The sequence below is a fragment of the Saccopteryx leptura genome, chromosome 4 (assembly GCF_036850995.1).
Source record: "Saccopteryx leptura isolate mSacLep1 chromosome 4, mSacLep1_pri_phased_curated, whole genome shotgun sequence".
Taxonomy (NCBI): domain Eukaryota; kingdom Metazoa; phylum Chordata; class Mammalia; order Chiroptera; family Emballonuridae; genus Saccopteryx; species Saccopteryx leptura.
This window is the reverse complement of record NC_089506.1, coordinates 135,017,317-135,040,151: the sequence shown is the minus strand read 5'-3', so window position 1 is coordinate 135,040,151 and position 22,835 is coordinate 135,017,317. Positions and strand designations below refer to the sequence as shown.

Here is a 22,835-nt window from a genome sequence, read left to right as displayed (position 1 = left end):
AGCAATCAAGTGTAAGTATAGAATAAAGAAATGTGTAACCTGACCAGGCAGTGGAGCAGTGGACAGAGGATCACATTGGGACACAGAGAACCTACGTTCGAATCCCTGGGCAGCTGACAGTCTGCCCAACCCCCCACCTCACTTGCCTGATTAAGCTGCAAAAGGCTAAGCCCTTCCTCACACCTCCATCTTAGCTGATATTCATCCTACCCCCATGTCCCCCAGAAAGACTGGAGGCAAGTTTCTTCTGTCCTGTTTTCTGAAGTTAAGATGTTATGTATGGTGGGGGTTTTCTGCTTGGATCATCGGCTTGAGTCCAAGGTCACTGGCTTGAGCAAGGGGTTACTCACTCTGCTGGAGCCCCCTGGTCAAGGCACATATGAGAAAGCAATCAATAAACAACTAAGGTGCTGCAATGAAGAACTGATACTTCTCATCTCCCTCCCTTCCTGCTTGACTCTCTCTCTCTCTGTGTCCCTGTCTTTCTCACTAAAAAAACCAAAAAACAAAAAAAACGTACAGACATGTAAGAATCCTGAAAATGTGCCTCCCATCCAAGAAAGCAGAAGACCTGAAATTCTGGAAACAGGCTACTCTTCACAAAGAAAGACAAATGGAATTTACAGAAGATCGTAAAAGGACATTCTGGGAAGAATACTGAGCAAATGACCTAGAGAGCAATCCATCATGATTGACACAGGGTGACAAGATTTACAGGAAAGATGTTGCAAAACAAGCAAACATCTGGTGTGTCTGAATCCACACACAAAAAAAGAAGATTTATCTATCTTGTCTGAAGGGTTGTTAATAGATTAAATATAAAAGATACATTAAAAAGGTATAAAACATACATTATATGGCACATGGAAAGATTGATATATAGAAGAGCTAATAATTATTAACTGTAGGAAAAACAAAAATTCATGTAAGAAAGGAAATATCATCACAATATACTACCAGGCTCATCTGTACACAATATTTATATAATTAAATTATGTCAATACTAAATAATGGTTTAACTAAAAATTAACATAATTAATTTGTGAATATAGAGAAGAGGGGAGGAGCAGTACAGTGCAGTTTTTAAAGGTGGAAGTTGATGTAACAAACTTACAACTTCTATAATAGGAAATTGATAAGTAATATCTAAAACTGGTAGGATGGGGGTAAGAAGTAGAGATAGTTGTATAAGTAAGCATGTTATTTAAAAAATTAGAAGTAAAAGAAAAAAAAGGAGTTGAACAGTCATTGACTTCAGGAGCACCCTTTCTGAATAATAATTCTGTAAGAGAATTAAGCCTTATGCCCTAAAGTCCCGCTTCATGTAATAAATTAACTTCTATGCATCTAAAATGCTACTAGTTATATGTTAGGGACCGAAAAGCTAACAGGGTTTTTGCAGTTCAGACTTTTGGGGGACAGAGGTGTGGGGAACTGGCTGTAAGCTGACAGTCTGCCCAACCCCCCACCTCACTTGCCTGATTAAGCTGCAAAAGGCTAAGCCCTTCCCCACACGTCCATCTTAGCTGATATTCATCCTACCCCCATGTCCCCCAGAAAGACTGGAGGCAAGTTTCTTCTGTTTTCTGAAGTTAAGATGTTATGTATGGTGGGGGTTTTCTGCACTTGGTAAAAATTCTTGAGTTGCTTTGGAAATGTGATCAGGGATCTCACCGATTTGCTAATGGCCCACTTTGCTCTATAAATAAAGCAAGATGTGTTTTTGAGCGAGCACTCTTCTTGCCAGCAGCAATTGTAGAGCCCTCCCGAACACATTCTTTAATTCTTTAAGCGTATTTTCTTAATTCCGCGCCATTCCCACTCGGGACCTGGAATTACTAGTCATGCTAGTTCGCAACAATTATATATATCATCCTTGGGGAATTAAGAAAATAGCTACTAAAATCATCTTCTGTATTTTGTGCTTCTGAGAGAAATGCTGATGGAGAAAGGTACTTCTGCACAATGGGATGCAGGGGAGAGAAGGACTGGAGCAGAGGACTATTATTTTTCATTATAAGTCTTGTAGTATTAACTCTTTAAATTATGTACAGGTATCCTTTGTTAAACATAAACATTATATTAAACATCAATATAATAGTAAAAATTAGTAAAGGATATTTTTACTATCCTTTACTATAAAGAATAAAGCACAGCCTGACCTGTGGTGGTGCACTGGATAAAGCATCAACCTGGAATGCTGAGGTTACTGGTTGGAAACCCTGGGCTTGCTGGGTCAAGGCACGTATGAGAAGCAACTATTATGAGTTGATGCTTCCTACTCTCCCCTCCCCCTTCTTTCTCTCTCTAAAATCAGTAAATAAAATATTTTTTCCCCTGAGACAGAAAGACAGACAGACAGACAGGAAGGGAGAGAGATGAGATGTACAAACCTGTAGCAGCACTTTAGATGTTCACCAATTGCACCTCAGCCTGACCAGGTGGTGGCACAGTGGATAGAGCATCAGACTGGGACATGGAGAACCCAGGTTCAAAACCCCAGGGTCACCAGCTTGAGCACGGGCTCATCTGGTTTAAGTGAGGCTCACCAGCTTGAGCCCAAGGTCACTGGCTTGAGCAAGGTTGTCACCCGGGTCTGCTGTAGCCCGTCCCCTGCCCGCCCCCCCCCCCAACCCCCGGTCAAGGCACATATGAGAGAGCAATCATGAGAAATCAATCAATGAACAACTAAGGAACCGCAACGAAGAACTGATGTTTCTCATCTCTTTCCCTTCCTGTTTGTCCCTATCTGTCCTTCTCTCTGACTCTCTGTCTCTGCCACAAAAAAAAAAAAAAGATTTAAAATTGGCAGTAACAGAAAATTAATTAGAAAATCAACAAAACAGACTCCTAAAATGGTTAAGGTGACAGATGTTGAGGGCTTGAAATGGGCTTGCAGATGGAAAGGAGACAGACATAAAAGTGGCTAAAGAGTAGAAACTATTGGAAAGTGAAAGCAAGGGAAAATGCTAGAGCTCCTGCCAAGTTTCCACTGTGAGTGAGTGTGCAGACGCTACCACTACCCCTGATAGGGATACAAAGAGGTGTAGGTCTGAGTGGAAGCAGGAATTCACTTTTGGACTGTTGTTTGATGTTCCTTGAGGACCATCCTGGGGGAGAGGTCCAATAGGCAGTTCGATATAAGAATCTGGACTACAGGAGAGAAATCTGAGATAAAGATTTAGGAATTGGGAGCAAGAGACCACCTAAGAAAAATATATAGAAGGGGATAAGAGACTAATATCAGATAACTGAAGATCACAATTAGTATTCCTAAAGTCACTCTGGATAAAATTCTGTCCAAAGTTTTATGTACTTCTATAGAAAAACATCCAATATATAATGTTAAATGACAAAAAAGCAGTTTGCAAAACTTCAAGCTTACTACAAACCCATTTTTAAAATATACTGTAAAAAAAATAGCAAAGGCACAGGAAAAAAATACAGAGAGGTACAACTGCCAAACTATTAATATTGGCATCTATCTGAGACTATGTAAGCCTTTTACATCTACATTATATGTCTCTATCGTATTTTACTTACAAAAATGTACTACAATATTTTTGTAAACAGGAAAAAAGGAAGATAAATTTGTCTTTTTCAAAAATATTGTAGCATATATCCTTACAATATAAAAAGATAATAAAAATCTGTTAGAAACACTTGGACACTGTACTAGTATAAATGGGCAATTAACATGAACAAACAACTAGTAAGTTTCAGAAAAAAATGTTCAATACACAGTCTGTATTATCAAAATAATGTGAATTAAAACATACCATTTGTTGCCTATTAAAGCAGAACATAATTTTTTAATAATAAAAGTACTCAATGTAGCTACAGGTATGTGAAAAGAGGATCTCAGACACTAAGAAGTAAATTGGTACACTCTTTCAGGGGAACAATGTAACAATATGTATGTACCAACAGCCTCAAAAAGATTCCTAACATTTGATCTAAATTCTCTTTTTGAAATTTAAGAAAACAGTCCAAACAAAAATATTTCACCAAATCATTTACTGAAACACAGCCTAAAATTATGTAGACATCAAAAGTAATGTTTATTGCTATTAAAACTTTTTTAAAAGTACATACTCGCTTGACCAGGTAATGTCACAGTGGATGGAACGTCAGCCTGGAATGCCAAGGACCCAGGTTCGAAACCCCAAGGTCGCCAGCTTAAGCATGGGATCAGAGACATGACCCCATGGTTGCTGGCTTAAGCTCAAAGGTTGCTGGCTCAAAGCCCAAGGTTGCTGGCTTGAGTCAAGGTCGGTGGCTTGAGCAAGGGGTCACTCACTCTGTTGGAGCCTCCCAGTCAAGGCACATATGAGAAAGCAATCAATAAACAACTAAGGTGCCACAACAAAGAACTGATACCTCTCATCTCTCTCCCTTTCTGTCTGTCTCTCTCCTTTTCTCTTAAAAAAAAAAAAAAAAGTACATAATCTATTACCTAGCAATTCTACCATACGGAAATACTAGCACTGGTGCACAAGAACACATCACAAAGAACTTTCATTGTTGCAATATTTGTAATAGTGTAAAACTGCAAAGAACCTAAAAACTCATCAATACAAGACTGATTAAGTCAGCTTTCTCATACTGGGGTCTGAGGACCCTGGGAAGTCTCCAAGAGCTTTTTAGGGGTTCAGTGAGGTACTCCCTTCCCAAATATCTACCTGTCAAGGCTAGACTGTCCTAACATTCTTCAACCTAAACAAGATAGCACACCAGATTGAACAGAGAAGCAAATATATAAGAATCTAGCTTTCTATTAAGCCAAACATTAAAGTGATATGCAAAAATGTAAAACAATGTCACCTCTCTCACTAAATTAAAAATATATATATACCATAATTTTCCCTGGCCTGTTGCTCAGTAGAGCACTGCTGAAACCCCAAGGCTGTAGGTTCGATCCTCAGGCAGGGCACCTATGGGAAGGGACCAATGAATGCTCCTCTCTCTCTATCCCTTTCTCCCTTCCTCTCTCTGTTTCTCTAAAATCAATCAATCAAATATATATAATTATTTTTCAATAATACTTAATGTATAATGGCTTTATTATTATTATTATTATTATTATTGAGAAGTGGGGAGGCAGAGACAGTCTCCCGCAGGTACCCCGACTGATACCCACCCGGGAAGCCCTCTCGAGGTGATGCTCTGCCTGTCTGGGCTGCTGCTCCATTGCTGGCAACTGAACTATTTCAGTGCCTGAGAGGCCATGGAGCCATCCTTAGCGGCGGGGGCCAACTTTGCTGGAATCATTCAAGCCACAGCTTCAGGTGGGAAAGAGAGAGAAAGAGAGGTGGAAGGGAGGAGAAGCAGTGGTGGCTTCTCCTGTGTGCCCTGACTGGGAATGAAACCCAGGACTTCCACTTGCTCTACCACTGAGCCAATCAGCCAGGGCCGCTTTATTGTTCTTCTAATGAACAAAAAAATTTTAATGTCTGAGTTTTCATTTCTAAACTGGTAAATACACTACATTGGAAAACAAAACTCTCTCAGTCTTCAATAATTTTTAAGTGTGTAAAGCAATCGATCCTTAGACTCATTTGGTTTAATAAACTGATAACATTATATTATGTAATATTATGATGGAGAATAATAGGAATTAAGCTTTATTTGTAATGTAACTGTTTCAAAAGATATCTGCTTGTGTAATCAAAAAAACCATAACATTATGTTTATAAAGTTTTTTTAACACATAGGAAAATGCTTAAAATATAATTTTAAGCAAGAAAAGCAGGCAATCCAACTGTATGTAAAAATCTCATTTTTTAAATTGAATTTGTTAGGGTGACACTGGTTAATATAATTTTATATAAGTTTCAGGGGTATAATTCAATAATATATCATCTGTATATTGTGTTCACCACTCCAAATCAAGTCTCCTTCAATCACCTTCTCTTAAAAATCTCATCTTAATTAAGAAAATACCATGAAAAAAAGGCTTCAGAATAAAAAGTAAAAGTATTAACTGTGGTTGATTACCTTTAAATAATGGAATTATAGTTGATTCTTTTTTCCTTAATCATTTTTATATTTAGACTTTTTTGACATCGTGCTGTTTAACATCCAAGAGAAAAAAATAAAGAAAAAAATTGGCGAAAATTTCTAAAAATTACATAATACTTCTACTGGATCAAACCATTAAACTTCTGCCAATTCAAAAGCCGACAAGCTCACAATAATAAGTTAAAGAACCTAATTCGACCGACAAATTGCCTATTTTGTTAAATAAGAACATTACGTTATCAAATTTATGGGGTGTTTTTTTTATAAAAGTCTAACAAAAACGCCCTTAACCTGGAATACAATAATTTGTGATCATGGTAATGCAAATGTGTTACGTTGAAAAGTTAGGTCATCTTTTAGAATTTTTCAAAGGTACCAAAGAAAAGGTAGTGGGGAGGAACTGCATCCTTCCGACTAAGATGGTGAGAAGATTGATCGGTGAGGGGATGGGCTTTAGAAGGGCACCCGCGGCGATGACAGCTTCGCAGGCAGGGGTCGAGTCCCTCCAGAGCAGAGGCCACCACTTCCCCACAGCAGGCGCAGCCCCTCCCCCGGCGGGCAGACCCCCCCCCCCGGGGGCGCCCCGTCTCCCCCCAGCCCCCCGCGGCCCCGGGGGCGCCCTCGGCAGTGCCACCACCCCGCGGGAACGGCGGTCCCCACAGCAGGCGCAGCCCCTCCCCCGGCGGGCAGACCCCCAGGGGCGCCCCGTCTCCCACCACCACCACCGCGGCCCCGGGGGGCGCCCTCGGTAGTGCCACCACCCCGCGGGAACGGCGGTCCCCACAGCAGGCGCAGCCCCTCCCCCGGCGGGCAGACCCCCAGGGGCGCCCCGTCTCCCACCACCACCGCCGCGGCCCGGGGGGGGGGGGGGGGGGGCGCCCTCGGCAGTGTCAAGCCGCCAGGCGACCCAAGTAGAGAGCAACCAGCCAGAAACCGCCGAGATGACCCTCCAGGCTGATCGGCCTTCTAGGCTTTACCGCGGGGACCGAGGGCTGAGGGTCGTGACGCTCCGAACCGCTCAGGGGATCGGAGAACAAGCCCGGCGCCCACGCTCGGCCCCGGAGGAAAGAGAGGGCCATACCCACACCCCAGGGCAGGGCGTCCGTCAAGGCAGCGGGGCTGAGAAGCCAAGATGTCTGTCTGGAGGGGCGCTTACCCCCCGCCACCTCCGCGGAGCTGTCCCGAGGCCCGACGCGACGCTGCGCGGAGGAGCGCAGAGCAGCCCCCGAGCCCAGTCCCCGAGTGCGCGAGGCCGGCCCCACGCTCGCTTCCCTGACCTGGGAGCGAGCGAACGGCGCACGCGCGAAGGAGGCTCTCCTCGCTCACACCCCCCTCCGTCCGCGGCCGCGGCCTCTCCGGTCGCGAGGCGCCTGCGCGCTGCGACGCCAAGTCTGAGCCTCAGGCGCTGCGCTTCTCACCGGAAGTGCCGGAGAAGGTTCTGGGGTGACGGGGTCGCTGGAAATCGGCCTTAGGTCTGGACTCGGTTTCCACTAGATAATTTGGAACCGGATCGGGAGGCGCCCCGGTCAGTGTCAGCTTCCTTTGCCCTTCACTGACCTAGACGCCGCTTCTTCCTCCCCAGCCTCAGGCGTCCTCGGCCGGAGCAGCCTGCGGGTCGGCGAACTGGCCTGCTGTTCGCGCTCTTCTCCCCAAAACGTGACTTCTTTCTTCAGGCTTGTTGTACACACCTGCTCCTCCGCCCGCAGCGAAAATGCTCCCAATCCGCCCGGTGCGTCGGCCTCCAGCTGAATGGTTCCTTCGCCCGGGTCCCCCCTCTTCGCTGTGGTAGTTCTGCTTTTCTAACCGTGGCCACCAGAACAGCCTCCTCCCCTTTTGGATGGAGAAAAGACAAAAAATGTCATTCATGTGATGCATATTTGAGCTTGTTGAGCTTTACTATTTTTACCACAAGTGTCCTATAAAATTAAATAAGGGAGGAAAGACATCTTTGTGTGGGATCAAGCTATCATTACAGGCTGTGGGTGAAAGAACCCAACAGTTCTACCAGCTCAAATGTCATATTGGTCCTTCAAAATTTTCACTAGTCACAATAGCTCAGGAGTATTTCAGTCAGATGCGATTATGGACTGTAAAGCTAGTATCCACAGCCACCATCACAGCCGCCTGGCCCATGCAGGCAGTTAGATTCGGACATTAGATTAGGACAGACGGTAATGAAACAACGGAGCCAAGCTCTGGTGGGCCATTAGCTTTAATCCTAGCTTGCACCGGGCGGGTGAGAAAATACACAAAGTGAGAAAACACTTCCCTTTCCATTCAGGGCTCCCAAAGCCACTGACTCATCCGAGTTTCCTAGAATCAAAGGTTTCTACCCCACCAGCCTTATTCCCCTCTGTTCTCCATCTCCTTCTCTCTGCACAAACTCTGCACAAACTGGCTTTTCCTTCAGCACTCCACCATCTTGACTGCTTCTCTTCTCCTCCATGTGGCCTTTCTCTGCTCTCCTCTCCTAATGCTAATCTCAGGAACCGAGAGAGAGCAAGCTCCCAGTCTGCCCCACTTTATAGTGTAGAAATCCAAACCTTTAATCCAATATACAAACAAGGAAGTCTCTGATGCAAAGTCACTTAGGGTGGGAAAGGCTTAGTCTTAAAACTAAGTCTTAGGGTATAACGACCCTGCCTGCTTACAGCCTGTCCCCCCACACCCAATGCAAACTAGAAGCGAGCAAACCTATGTATCATATTTACAAACTTACTTGACCAAAACTCCACCCCTTTTGCTCGCTTCACAATCTAAAGCACAGTTCCTGCACAAGAAAATTAGGCACGTTACACAAATTACAACATGACAAATCATACAATTTCAACGATTACAAAGATACACTTTACCAGTCTCTGAGCACTTTGCCAAAAGTGCAAAATGTCCTCGGACTTTTTCCTAGCCACGGGAAAAGCTTCCTGGGGCAGGGGAGCCTCCAGCAAAGCTGCCCTCTACCCCCATCAGGGTATCTCACATTGTCCAAAATCCGTAAGTCCATCCAACAAAGGAGCCAGTGCTCACTCAGGTCGTAGTCCAGGAATCAGTCCACGCACATGGGGCCTCAGCCACCCCCCTCATCCCTGCCATCCTGGCAGGTCTTACACTGTCCCAAAGAGGAGCACATGGCAATGGCAGTCAGCATTTCCAGCTCTGCTCCGGAGAGCATGATGGCATTCACCCCTGTGTCCCAAAATTGCAGATGTACCAGGGGCGTAGTAGGTACTCGTTCCAGCTCGGCTCTCATCTTCTGGAGACTACGGATCGCAACTCCAGCCCGATTCTCCTCATCCTCCAAAGAGAAACTGAAAACATCAGCTCCCACTGCCGGGCTTGAACCCTGGGCTGCTGCCGCCTTCTGCTCCACGGGCCTTGCAGCCCCAGCCCCAGCCTCAGCCCAGGCCTCTCATTGCTGCTGGCGCTCCACAACATCCAGGGCAATCTGCAACTCTTGAACCTGTGATTCCTTTTCCAGCAGCTGCTCCATTTCCAGGCAAATCTCGCAAACCTGGTCAGCCTACTCCTCCAGTGCTTCCTCCAGCTCCAGGGTCGGCATCTTTTTCTTCCACTGCTCAGTTTGCAGGTCCCAGGCAGCCTCTTCCACAGAGCTCTCGGTTTCCTCATGCATGGCTGTAAAAGTCAGCCAGCCTACGGCCCCCAAAAGGACAGCCATGGGGACCCATAACAGCAGCCCGTCCTCTACTCCACCTCTCAAATGTGGTGGTGACTCCATACCGATCTGTATCGAATCCTGCCACAGACTACTACACCAAATATAAAGCCAGTAGCCACAGCCACCATCACAGCTGCCTGGCCCACACAGGTTCACATTGGATTCGGACAGACGGTAATGAAACAACAGAGCCAAGAACTGGTGGGCCATTAGCTTTAATCCTAGCTTGCACCCAGTAGGCAAGTAAAAACACACATTGGGCTCCAAAATCCACTCATTCAGCACTCACAAAGCTACTGACTTATCCGAGTTCCCTAGAATCATAGGTGTCTACCTCACCAGACTTATTCACCTCTGTTCCCCATCTCCTTCTCTCTGCACAAACTCTGCACAAACTGGCTTCTCCTTCAGCACTCCATCATCTTGGCTGCTTCTCCTCTCCTCCACGTGGCCTTTCTCTACTCTCCCCTCTAATGCTAATCTCAGGAACCGAGAGAGAGCAAGCTCCCGGTCTGCCCCATTTTATAGTGTAGAAATCCAAACCTTTAATCCAATATACAAACAAGGAAGTCTCTGATACAAAGTCACTTAGGGTGGGAAAGATTTAGTCTTAAATCTAAGCCTTAGGGTATAACGACCCTGCCTGCTTACAGCCTGTCCCCCACATCCAATGCAAACTATAAGCGAGCAAACCTATATATCATATTTACAAACTTATTTGACCAACATGGAGAAAGATTTGAGAATGGATGTTCAAATCCTGAACCTACAATTTAAAAATAGAAGTTTGTTATCTTTCAAAGATAGTTTGTGTTGATTTTCTTTCTTTAATCTTGATTCTCCTAAACTCTGAAATGGAAGCGTGTGGGTTTAGTTCAACAGCAAAACTTTATTGGCTGCAAAAAATTTATGGAACATCTGCTATGTAACAGGCACTGAGTTAGATGCTTTCCCTCTCATTTAATCATAAGAATAATTTCTCAAAGTGTAGTTTTTATTTTCTCTTATATGTGTTACATGTTGTTCACAGATAAATAAAATGAGGTCACTGTGAAGGAAATGTTTAACTCATGTTCTGTTCTTCAAGTAATTCCCAATTCCATTCAGGTTCCTCTGACCAGGCAGTAGAATGAGAAATAACTAACTTGTTTACCAATCTCCCAACCCCCTTTGATCATCTGGGTTTTTTTTTTTTCCCGACCATTCCCCAACCGCCTTACCTAGTTGATGATATCCCCATCTCTCCCTTTTACCTTGGCCTGGCCATTTAAACTAGACAATAGAGAAAAAGTAAAATCATAAAGTCAACACTCCAGCCAATGGAGCAAGACCCAGCATCCTAAGGCCTGCATTAGGGATAAAAACAGAACTTGCCCTCTGTTCACACACTTGCTGGCTGGCTTTCAATAGTGACAGCACGCCCTTCTGCAGAAGTTATTGAAGGTGCCTTGCTGAGGTATTTTGTCTCCATGAGTCTTGCTTAATTCCATCTCTAAAAATTGCCTTTATGGAACCATAGGCTAATAACAAGACTCAAATACACAGGATGGGGCAAATGTAGGTTTACATTGTTCATGTGGAAAATAATACAGTAATAATAATAATATAAGAATAAACTCTGTTCCTGTACTCATAACTGTAAACCTACTTTTGCATCACCTTGTATATAAGTGCATATTTGGGATACAGCCTGAACAGGTTGTGGTGCAGTGGATAGAGTGTGGACCTAGGATGCCCAAGGACCCAGGTTCAAAACCCCAAGGTCCCAGCTTGAGCATAGCTTCATCTGGCTTGAGCACAGGCTCACAGCTTGAGTACGGAGTCTTGGGCTTGAGTATGAGATCATAGACATGACCTATGGTCGCTGGCTTGAAGCCTAAGGTCACTGGCTTGAGCCCAAGGTTGCTGGCTTGAGCAAGGGGTCACTGGCTCAGCTGGAGCTCCTAGGTCAAGGCACATATGAGAAGCAATCAATGAACAACTAAAAGTGTCACAACTATAAGTTAATGCTTCTCATCTCCTTTCCTGTCTGTCTGTCTCTGTCTCTCCTACCTCCCTCTAAAAAAATAAAAAGGTATATAATACATTGTGAGGACAAATAAAAACACTAGGGCAAATAGATAAATGGGAAACATATATATATGAATGATCAATTCACAAACTAGGAAATTTAAGTGCCTACCACATATTTTGTTAATGTTCAACTCAATAATGAAATGAAGGCCAAAAATATGTTATTTCCCATGGTTCTAATTAGCCAGTTTGTTTAAAATATGAATAAACTCCATTGGTGAGGGTAGAGTAAAATGAACACTCATATCCTGTTAAGGATCTAAATTAGGACAAAGATTTTGGGAAGTTATTTGTCAAACAATGTTCAGGTGACCTCATTTAATAATTTTCTTTCTGGGACTTATAAGGAGATACCTGTATTCCAGAATACAAAGATTCATATGGAATAACAATAAGAAATATAAACAAGGTATCCAAACAAGTGCCTTTCATATACAAATGCAATTGTACTTTGTATCACATTTGTCAATGGGTGTTTCTTCTGTGCATTGCATTATACTAGGAGTTGGAGGATTACAAAGATAAATAATTCATGACTTTTGCCCTGAAGTTCACAATTCACTGTGTAATTTTTTTTTTTCATTTTCCTGAAGTGAGAAGCAGGGAGACAGAGAAACTCCTGCATGCACCCGACTGGGATTCACCCGACATGCCCACTAGAGGGCGATGCTCTGCCCATCTGGGGTGTTGCTCTGTTACAACTGGAGCCATTCTAGCACCTGAGGTGGAGGCCATGGAGCCATCCTCAGCACCTGGGCCAACTTTGCTCCAATGGAGCCTTGGCTGCAGGAGGGGAAGAGAGAGATACAGAGAAAGGAGGAGGGAAGGGTGGAGAAGCATATGGGTGCTTCTCCTGGGTGCCCTGGTCAGGAATTGAAACCAAGACATCCACACATCAGGCTGAAGCTCTACCACTGAGCCAACCAGCCAGGGCCTCCACTGTGTTATTCTTTTATTTACTGGCATAAATAGTTGAGAGATTGCTGTAATAAGATCTTTGTATAGATCCTGAATCAATTAAATTTTCTGTGATTTCCTTTGTTGAATGGAATAAAGAAGAAATCTGCACATCAAATGCAGTGTCAAAAAGAATCCTTTGAGAAGTTTAAGTAATAGTTTCTGAAAAATTCTATATATAATCTTGAACCTCTAAAGATCCAATTTATAACCAAATAGTTTTTGAACTTAAAGGAAAACATCCCAATTGTAATATGTTTGGCCAATTTATTCCTTAGACTTACTAGGCATTGATCTTGGATCATCAGTAGTTTATTTTCAAAGGTAATCAGAATCTTGATTATTTTAAGAAGCTTAAATTCCACAGTAATCTGAACTTCCAAAGCTGTTCTTTTTCATAATTAATCTGGGTGGAGAAAATACCAGAAGCAAATGAAAATAACTCTTACAATTATTCATTTGTTTCATGGCTGGTCTTATACTAAGAAGCAATTTTAGAAATAGGGATTCATTGCTACAACACACAGAATGTAATCTGAAATTGTTAGTTAACCATTAGTATTTAAGTGCTACATAACTATGTTTAAACCAGGGATCGGGAAACTTTTTGGCTGAGAGAGCCATAAATGCCACATATTTTAAAATGTAATTCCATGAGAGCCATACAACGACCCGTGTATGTTATGCATTATCCAATAAAAATTTGGTGTTGTCCCGGAGGACAGCTGTGATTGGCTCCAGCCACCCGCAACCATGAACATGAGCGGTAGGAAATGAATGGATTGTAATACATGAGAATGTTTTATATTTTTAACGTTATTATTTTTTTATTAAGGATTTGTCTGTGAGCCAGATGCAGCCACCAAAAGAGCCACATCTGGCTCGCAAGCCATAGGTTCCCAACCCTTGGTTAAACAGTCATGTTATGAGAAGAAGAGCCAGAACATCATTTAAAAAAATTATCTGTTGTTCCAGGGCCAATGAACTCAGCTATTTGGAGCAATGTCAATAATAAAGAAATAGTTTTAGTGACCTTGAAAGCTAGCTTTTTTAAATGATAGAAAATTTTGAAAGAAATTCACCAAACAATAACCTGGATTATATTTTGAAAGTAATACTCTGAGTGATTTCTCCCCTTTCATTTAGTTGTCTCCATTCTCCGTGTTTTTTAAAAAATAACATTACTTTAATAATCCAAAAGGGGAAATGGAATACTTTCTTCTAAAAAAGTATTGCTGAGTGCATAATAGAATCAACCAATTGTCTTACATTTATTTTACAGTCTCTGCATACAGTATATTGCATGACTGTGAGTCACAGGAAAGAAATAACCAGAAATAGTGGATGAGCATTTGTATCTGGATACTGTCTTAGAGGTGGCAACAAGGTACAGTCATTCCTGTGGTTAAAATATGATATAGCAACATCATGACACAGGTTCTCTTAACAAGAGAGTCATTAGACTTCTTTGCCAAATATTTCTGGTTCTCTCTTCTGGGCATATGACGGTAATGTATTGTACTTCCTGGCCCCCTTGTGGTTGAATAGGTTTATGTGACTAATTCAAGGATAGGAATTGTGAGAAGTGACAGGTGTCATTTCTAGACTAGATTCTTTATTCACCAATGCAAGGCACTGCAGAGCCTGCTCTCCCTCTGGCACAGCAATAGACAAGACTTGATATTGAGGCTGCCTCATAAGGTTGAGTCCTTGAAGGATTCCAATAAACAGAGCACTTCTGGGACAAGAAGAAAAAACCCTTGTTGTATGCCACTGAGATTTTTTGGGGTGATATGTTACTGCAGCATAACTTAGCCTGTCATGGCCGATAAACTTTGTTTTGTGCCTCTGAGGTTTGTGGGTGGCTATTCTGCATAATAGAGGCAGTGCCTCAAGGAGGCCATCTGCAGCAGCATTGTTTCCTAATGTGTTTTTCCTTCACAGCTGAACTGCTTTATATTGACAATTGTTATGATTTGCCAGGTAAATAAATATATTTTGTTGTAAAAGTGATAGTGAATATTTTAATTTTTTTATTATGGAAAATGTCAATCACACATAAAAGTAGAGAGAATATTGCAATAAACCATGTGCCTACATTTCAGCTCAACATCAACAACTTTTGGTCACAGGTCTTATTTTTTCTATAGACTCATCCACTCTACTCCTTTTCCCATAGCTGGATAATTTTGAGGCAAATTTCATGTATCAGGTCTACAGGAAACCATGTGCTCGCAAAAACAAAAATTATCTACCTTTGTTCTGACAACATAATCAGAAAGCGTGGGTGACAGCAATCTTGTTTATGAATGGATCCACCAGTGCATCACAAGAAGTGTGAGCACAGTACAATAAGATATTTTGAGAGTGACCACATTCATATAACTTTTGTTACAGTGTATTGTTATAATTCTATTTTATTACAGTATTATTGTTAATCTCTTACATTTTATCACAGGTGCGTATACATAGGAAGAAACATAATCTATATAGTTCTGTGCTATCCGTGGTTTTGGAGGGTGGTGGGAGTCTTGGAATGCATCTTCCATGGATAAAAGAAGACTACTTTGTTGTGTACTTCCATCAGGAGACATATACTATCTTTCTGGCTCTCTTTTAGTGATGTTAGAAACCACTGATAATCAGTGCTTGGATACATTCTTTGATTGGCTGAAGTTCTTCTACAGAGAAAAGAATTCCCTCAACAACTATATAGTTTTCCTGAAATATAGTTCATACAGGAAAGGGAAGTTAAATCTTTGACCTTTCACTTTACTGACAGTTTTCAGAAGAATGAGTTCGTTCCTTTGTATCCTTTAAATGAGACCAATGGTAGTAGTGGAAAGAGAAGTTAAAATACATAAATTAAATATATGTATATGTATGTATATAGGTATATATGATATTAAACTAGTTCTTAAAATTCCTTTTGGTATTTTGTAAACAAATTTAAGCATTTTCACCATTGTTAATCCCAATGTTTAATACCATATTAAACCCATGTCATTTCTATTGCCATAGTCATAATACTAAAAATATTATTAAAATAGTCAAGGGGCCTGACCTGTGGTGGCGCAGTGGATAATGCATCGACCTGGAAATGCTGAGGTCGCCAGTTCGAAACCCTGGGCTTGCCTGGTCAAGGCACATATGGGAGTTGATGCTTCCAGCTCCTCCCCCCTTCTCTCTCTCTGTCTCTCTCTCTCTCCCTCTCTCTCTCCTCTCTAAAAATGAATAAAGAAAAAAAGAAAAAAATTAAAAAAAAATAGTCAAGGGAATCATAATTAAATTTAAATCAGATTAAGATTTACTTATACTGTAATTCTAATGTTAAATTTCTACATTTTCTTTTAAGTCATCACAAGTCAATAAGAAAGTTTTTCAAAACTATTAGTTGCTTTTAAATATCTAAAGATAATCACAACTGAATTCATCTACAAAGATACAGATAGATCATATTGGTATACAGTTATACTAATTTTATGTTTGGAGCTGGCATAAAGAAACTAACCAGAGCTCAAATGTGTTAAGATAGAATTAACAGTATCAGTCAATATACATAGAGAAGAACCAATTGTTAGTGATCTACTATAATTCCACTGCCAGTTAGCATGTAAACTGCAGCCAAGAAGAGAACTGAAATTCAAATCAGAGAAGTGGATTTAATTATTCTACTTATCACTTGAATAAAGATATTTTGTGAGAATAAACTCAAAACAAAGGTTAATATCCTTTCAAGTTATGTAAGTTTAACATTGTGCATAATTAGGAGAAAAATGGAACTGGGGTTGCCTTCTTATGTATAGTCAAGAAAAGGGATCATGTTTCTAAACAGTGGGAGAAAATGTTGTAACTTTCTTAAGGTGAGGAGAAGACAAGTAATCCACCCCTGGGTGGCAGAGCCCAAGCCCTGCAGGCATGCAGTAATCCTCTCTGGAATTTGGTAATGAAAAGCACAACCTGAAGTCAGTGGGAAGTTCCCCTGTGAGCATTTATCTCTGAAGATACTTGATTTTCAGGGCCGAAGAGGCTGGCTGGCCACACAGCTCTACAGCAGCACCCTGCAGTCAGCAGAGCAGTGGCAAAGATGGCAACCACAGAGAACAAAAAGTAGCCCAACCTCCTAATTGGACCGTTACTGAAGCCTAGGATTGTTACAGGACTCCACAGAGAAATAGAAAGGAGTTGCAAAACGAGTGGCTGAATTTTCCCTCCAACCTCAAAGCAGATTACATCTGATTTAGAAAATAAGGGGATGTGATATTTCTTGTATCCCGACATTGTGAAATAAAATTCATGTCCGTTATATGTAGTTTTATAATGATGATCTCTCAGTAAAAAACATAAAGATAGGATAGAAATCCTGTTCTCTGTTATGAGACATGACATTTTTATCAGCCTTTTAATAGCACATTTGGTAGTCAGCTCAAAAGTGGATTTTCTTTTCATAAAATTTCTTTGACTTGCTCTTTCAAAGCAAGAAAGAGAAATGGTGATTAACAGCACCTTTCCCTCATACTTTACCATTTGTCTTAACTACACTGCTCACAAAAATTAGGGGATATTATATCGCTTCATATTCATTTTGAAATATCTCCTAATTTTTGTGAACAGTATATTTTAAAAAGCTGTTGAATCATATGGACTCTGTTATATGTGTATATCCAGTTAAGCAGGTTAAAGATATTTTAAACAGGTTTTAAAAAAGTATGAAAGCCTGACCAGGCGGTGGCGCAGTAGATAGAGCGTTGGACTGGGATGCGGAAGGACCCAGGTTCGAGACTCCGAGGTTGCCAGCTTGAGCACGGGTTCACTTGGTTTAAGAAAAAAGCTCACCAGCTTGGACCCAAGGTCTCTGTTTACTCTAGGTCTGCTGAAGGCCCATAGTCAAGGCACATATGAGAAAGCAATCAATGAACAACTAAGGTGTCAAAACGAAAAAATGATGATTGATGCTTTTCATCTCTCTCCATTCCTGTCTGTCTGTCCCTCTCTCTGACTCTCTGTCCCCGTAAAAAAAAAAAAAAGGTATAAAAGTATGCACTAAATAGGAAATGCCTCGTCTGACCAGGTGGTGGCGCAGTGGATAGAGCGTCGGACTGGGATGCAGAAAGCCCAGGTTGAAGACCCCAAGGTCGCCAGCTTGAGCGTGGGCTCATCTGGTGTGAGCCAAAAGCTCACTAGCTTGGACCCAAGGTCGCTGACTCGAGCAAGGGGTTACTGGGCTTGCTGTAGCCCCATGGTCAAGGCACATATGAGAAAGCAATCAATGAACAACTAAGGTGTTGCAACGAAAAACTGATGATTGATGTTTCTCATCTCTTTCTGTTTCTGTCTGTTCCTATCTATCCCTCTCTGTGACTCTCGCTCTGTCTCTGAAATAAATAAATAATAAATAAATAAATAAATAAATAAATAAATAAATAAATAAATAAAATAAAAAGATGGCTGCTGATGTCACTTAAAAAAGAAAAAGAAAAAAATAAAGAAAATGCCTCATTTTTCCTCTCTAAGGAAGGCTTTGCAAGTGTCCACTGTGGCTGACCAGTGATATACAAGGACACTGGATAATATGGGGCCACATTTCCTCATCTGGCATTTTCTCTCTATTATGGTTATTTCCCTGACCATTTCCTTCCTAACATTGAGTACTGCTGGACAAGATCCCTGGTCTTAACACTATTATTTTTCCTAAATATAATTTTCTTCAATGACTTTTAACCTGTTTTCATTTCAATAATGGCTTATCATTTCTATTATAATCTGGGCTTTCTTGCTGTCCTCTATATGTGTATTAGTTAGATTTAGATTTGGCTTAGGGTATTAGTAGCCCCCAAAATATCAGAGGCTTAAACTAGATACTTTTTTTTCTTTTGCATTAACATCCAGATACTTGTAGACTAAGGCTGTCATGGAACTCTGTTTTATGAAGTCATCACAGACTTTAGATTCATCCAGTTTTTGCTCTATCATCTGTGGCCGCTTTTCTCAAGGTAGCTTGATGGCTATTTCAGGTTTAAGGATCAAGGCCATAGTTTAACTAGCAGGAAGGAGGATAGAAACAAAATGGGTCAAAGGATTCATGTGAACTGTTCCTTACAGAGAGGTCTCTGAAGTTGCTATAGTATACTCTTTCTTATATCCATTGGTTAGAACGTATTCTCCTATCCACAAGGAAGACTGGGAAATTGTCTTTATTTGGGAAGGCTCTGTGCCTAACTGAAAAGTCTAATGGTAGATCGGATATTTGGAGGAAATAGCAGTTTCTGCCCCATTCTATTAGAACCGTGATGCCATTGGGAGCATCCTCATTGTAAGAATACAGTAATATTTCATCAAATAACGTGGATCTAAGAAGGCCTTGCATGATTATTGCTACTCCAGAATAAAGGCTTACTTTCAGTCACACTGGAACACACTCTTATTAATTACATTGTAAGTTGAACAATTACATTGTCAAACACAAAAACCTTCCCTCCAACTCCTATTCTCTTCCCTTCCCTAGTCATGGTTTTTAGAAGAGTGATGTCACTGACTGTCTTCCTCACCTCCTTTACTTATCTTTGACTTTCTCCAGACTGGCTTCTCCCTAATTATTCTACTATTTTTGCTAAGGTCATCGGATACCCTCATAAAACTAATCATGTATTTTCTGTCATCTTCCTTGTTTTCTCAGCATCTGACAAGAAACTTCCTCTTTCTTGAAACCATTGATTCCATTGGATTTCGTGATACTCTTCCAGAAGCTCCTTGTAACTTTCTTTTGTGAGCTTCTCCTTTATCAGAACACAAAACAGTGGATCCCCCAAGAGTTCAGTTCTAAGTCTTTCTCTTCTTCACCACCACACATAAATGAATTCAGTTACTGCAGATTTCAATTATCACCATGTGCTCAGTATTCCCAATATCACTTCTATAATTTGATCTTTATTCTGTTTTGCGTTATTTTATTTTCTTTCAGTGCCTGAGCAAGTAAGTGACTACTGGTACTTGTGTTTGATTAGCCAAAGCTGCTTTTTTATTATCCATATGAATAAACAGAAAATTTTAAAAATTAGTTTATTAGTAAATGACAGATTATAATAGCGAGAAAAATATTATTATAGCTTAGCATCATAGTATTTAGTCTTTTCATTATTTTTTAAATAAGTTTATTTAAACAAGAAAACTCTTGACTTGAAGAGAAAACTATCTAAGATTTATTTCTTTTAGTGTAATTTATCCCTACTTAAAGACAGATTGCCCTACATGTAACAGCTACGTACAAAAAAGTTATAAAATTGTTGTTCGTTTTACAATGATAAATGAAAAACATTAAAAATTTCCAATCAAAGAAGGTATTCAAGGGTTTTATGTTTTTGTTAAACCATGAGAGAAAAATAACTTACTGGAATATAAAGGTGAGAGCTGAATGAGCATGCTAATAACAGAGAAAGGAGGTATTTTCACAGAACCGATATTTTCCCCATTCCATCTCCTTTTGATGCTGATCAAAACATGCTGTTAGCCAGTCAGTTAAAAAAAATGCAAAAGCTCATGCAATATATCAGTTACTTTATGCACTATAAAGGAATGGGGAAGGGGAAAATGAAAAAATAGAAAAAACTACAGTAGTCAGGATGTGGTGGAACCAAACTGCAGTCTTCTAATTAAGAATGTCTTCTTGGTTGCTCCATGGCCTCCACCTCAGATGCTAAAAAAATGGCTCCGGTTGAAATAGAGCAAGGGTCTCAGATGGGCAGAGAATCGCTCTCCTAGTGAGCTTGCCGGGTAGGTTCTTGTCAGTGCTCATGTGGGAGTCTGTCTCTGCCTCTCCTACTCTCACTAAAGAAGAAGAAGGAGAAGGAGAAGAAGAAGGAGAAGGAGAAGAAGAAAAGAATGTCTTCTTGATCTGGAGGAACAGAGTTCTGAAGGAAAGCAGTAGGTTCCCTGTTTAGTAGACCCCGCTTGTCTACTGCTGGAACACATCAGTTGTATCTCCATTCTCCATTACCAGCTGTGTGGGTGTGTCTGGTTTATTAATTGGTTGCCCGTCAAATCAGAATCTGATCTGCTTCATTGACAAACCCTGTCATTCACAACAGGCTTTCATTACTCTACTAAATTGCGTATGCCTCTTAATCTTAAACTGCATCACAGAACTGTCCTGCCTACCACCTTCAAATTAATACGATCCTGTTCTCTGTCTTGACTCCTTCCTTGGTTTTTCATTGGTCATGGTGAGGCCTGGAGGCTCCTCGGCTGCTACTTCACAAAAGAGGAGTCTTTTTAACCTTTAAACTGTCAGCTTATATAAATAATTAGGTGTCTGCTGTTTCTCAGACATGGTCCTTAATATTATTAAGGATTTGAGAAAAAAAAGACATTGCCTCTTTTATTGCAAATTTTAAAATATAGTTGAGGAAAAGTTATATGAAATTTAGTCTTATTTTTTGTTATTAAGCAAAACAAGTTCATTTTATTGCCCAGTGGCCTTTTTAGTTCTCTTATCAGAAATTGGTATTAGAATTTAAAGCCTAGAAGAATGATATATGTCTTGAACAATAGGTATGCTTCTTCCTTTCTGAAAATTCTGAAATCTGTCTTGGTTTCTCCTGTTTTAATTGGTCCTGACTATCAGGAAGTTAAATTTCCGGATCAAATGACCAACCACAGTAAGTATATAGGTATTATGATCACTTCTTACTTTCTCTCATGGTTGATTCTCTATTTTTATTTTTTTGTACATAAACATAGAGGTGATAGATGGATGGATAGCTAGCTAGCTAGCTAGCTAGATAAATGATAGGTAGATAGGCAGATAGATCTCCTTTAGAATAAGCTGCAAAAATCTTTTAAAGAAGGATTTTCTTTTTCCTCTGTATTAATGTATTTTTTAATGTTAAAGGAAATTGATCATTTCAGAGATCCATTATAAATACATAAGAAATATTGAAATTAAAGTCAAAGAAATTTAATAAGATATTAATAATTATCTTCTAAGAAGTTGAATACTGCAATAACAAGCATTTAAATATATTCTAAATTTCAGTTTAATCTTTTCTGAAAATGATCAATGAATAGTTTTAAATTGTGATTTGATTTACATTACTAATTTACACATCATGAATTCTATTGGATAAAGTAAATTAGAATTGGTTTTATACATTGAAGACAGCAAAAACACAATCTTTAAAGAATATGACCTGCCTTGTTTAAATTAAAAACCTCTTCAATTGTAATTTTACTCTCCCATGCTGGTTTTTTTTTTTTTGTTTTTTTTTTTGTACTTTTCTGAAACTGGAAACGGGGAGAGACAGTCAGACAGACTCCTGCATGCGCCCGACCGGGATCCACCCGGCACGCCCACCAGGAGGCGACGCTCTGCCCACCAGGGGGTGATGCTTTGCCCCTACGGGGCTTCGATCTGTCGCGACCAGAGCCACTCTAGCGCCTGGGGCAGAGGCCAAGGAGCCATCCCCAGCACCCGGGCCATCTTTGCTCCAATGGAGCCTCGCTGCGGGAGGGGAAGAGAAAGACAGAGAGGAAGGAGAGGGGGAGGGGTGGAGAAGCAGATGGGCGCTTCTCTTGTGTGCCCTGGCCGGGAATCAAACCCAGGACCCCTTGCACGCCAGGCCGACGCTCTACCACTGAGCCAACCGGCCAGGGCCTCTCCCATGCTGTTTTATATTTTTCCTAAGAAATGCAATACAAAAAAGCTTTGTTATAAATTTCTCCCCCCACACGCAAATGCAATAAAATTTTGGTAGGTTTGTAAAGCTAAAAGTATTTTTAAACAGGCTATTTCATTAAAATGTTTTTAAATTAATTAGACTTTGTGGGTTTTTTTTTTTTTTTTTTTTTTGTTTTGTTAGTTTTTTTAGTGAGAGGGTTAAGGGACAGAAGGAGATGAGAAGCATCAGTTCTTTGTTGTGGCGCCCGGTGCCTTAGTTGTGCATTGACTGCTTTCTCATAGGTGCATTGACTGGGGGGCTCCAGCAGAGTGAGTGACCCCTTGCTCAAGCCAGTGACCTTGGGCTTCAAGCCAGTGACCATGGGGTCATGTCTATAATCCCATGCTCAAGCCACAGGCTCAAACCAGCGACTCTACACTAAGCCGGATGAGCCCACA

At 40.9% G+C, this 22,835-nt stretch overlaps 1 protein-coding gene and 1 pseudogene across 5 annotated transcripts in view; both read right to left on the bottom strand.

The window, feature by feature from the left end:
* ZFYVE16 (zinc finger FYVE-type containing 16) overlaps window positions 1-7,734 on the bottom strand; it is a 59,661-nt gene extending 51,927 nt beyond the window's left edge. For 2 of the 5 annotated variants that reach the window (XM_066381739.1, XM_066381744.1), the window contains exon 1: window positions 7,178-7,330. The gene's annotated coding sequence lies outside the window, so the exon portion shown is untranslated. The other 3 variants (XM_066381741.1, XM_066381743.1, XM_066381740.1) reach the window with 3 other exon arrangements.
* Window positions 7,735-20,657: 12,923 nt separating this feature from the next.
* On the bottom strand, window positions 20,658-20,931 carry LOC136404466 (small ubiquitin-related modifier 2 pseudogene; annotated as a pseudogene).
* Between the last annotated feature and the right edge of the window lie 1,904 nt (window positions 20,932-22,835).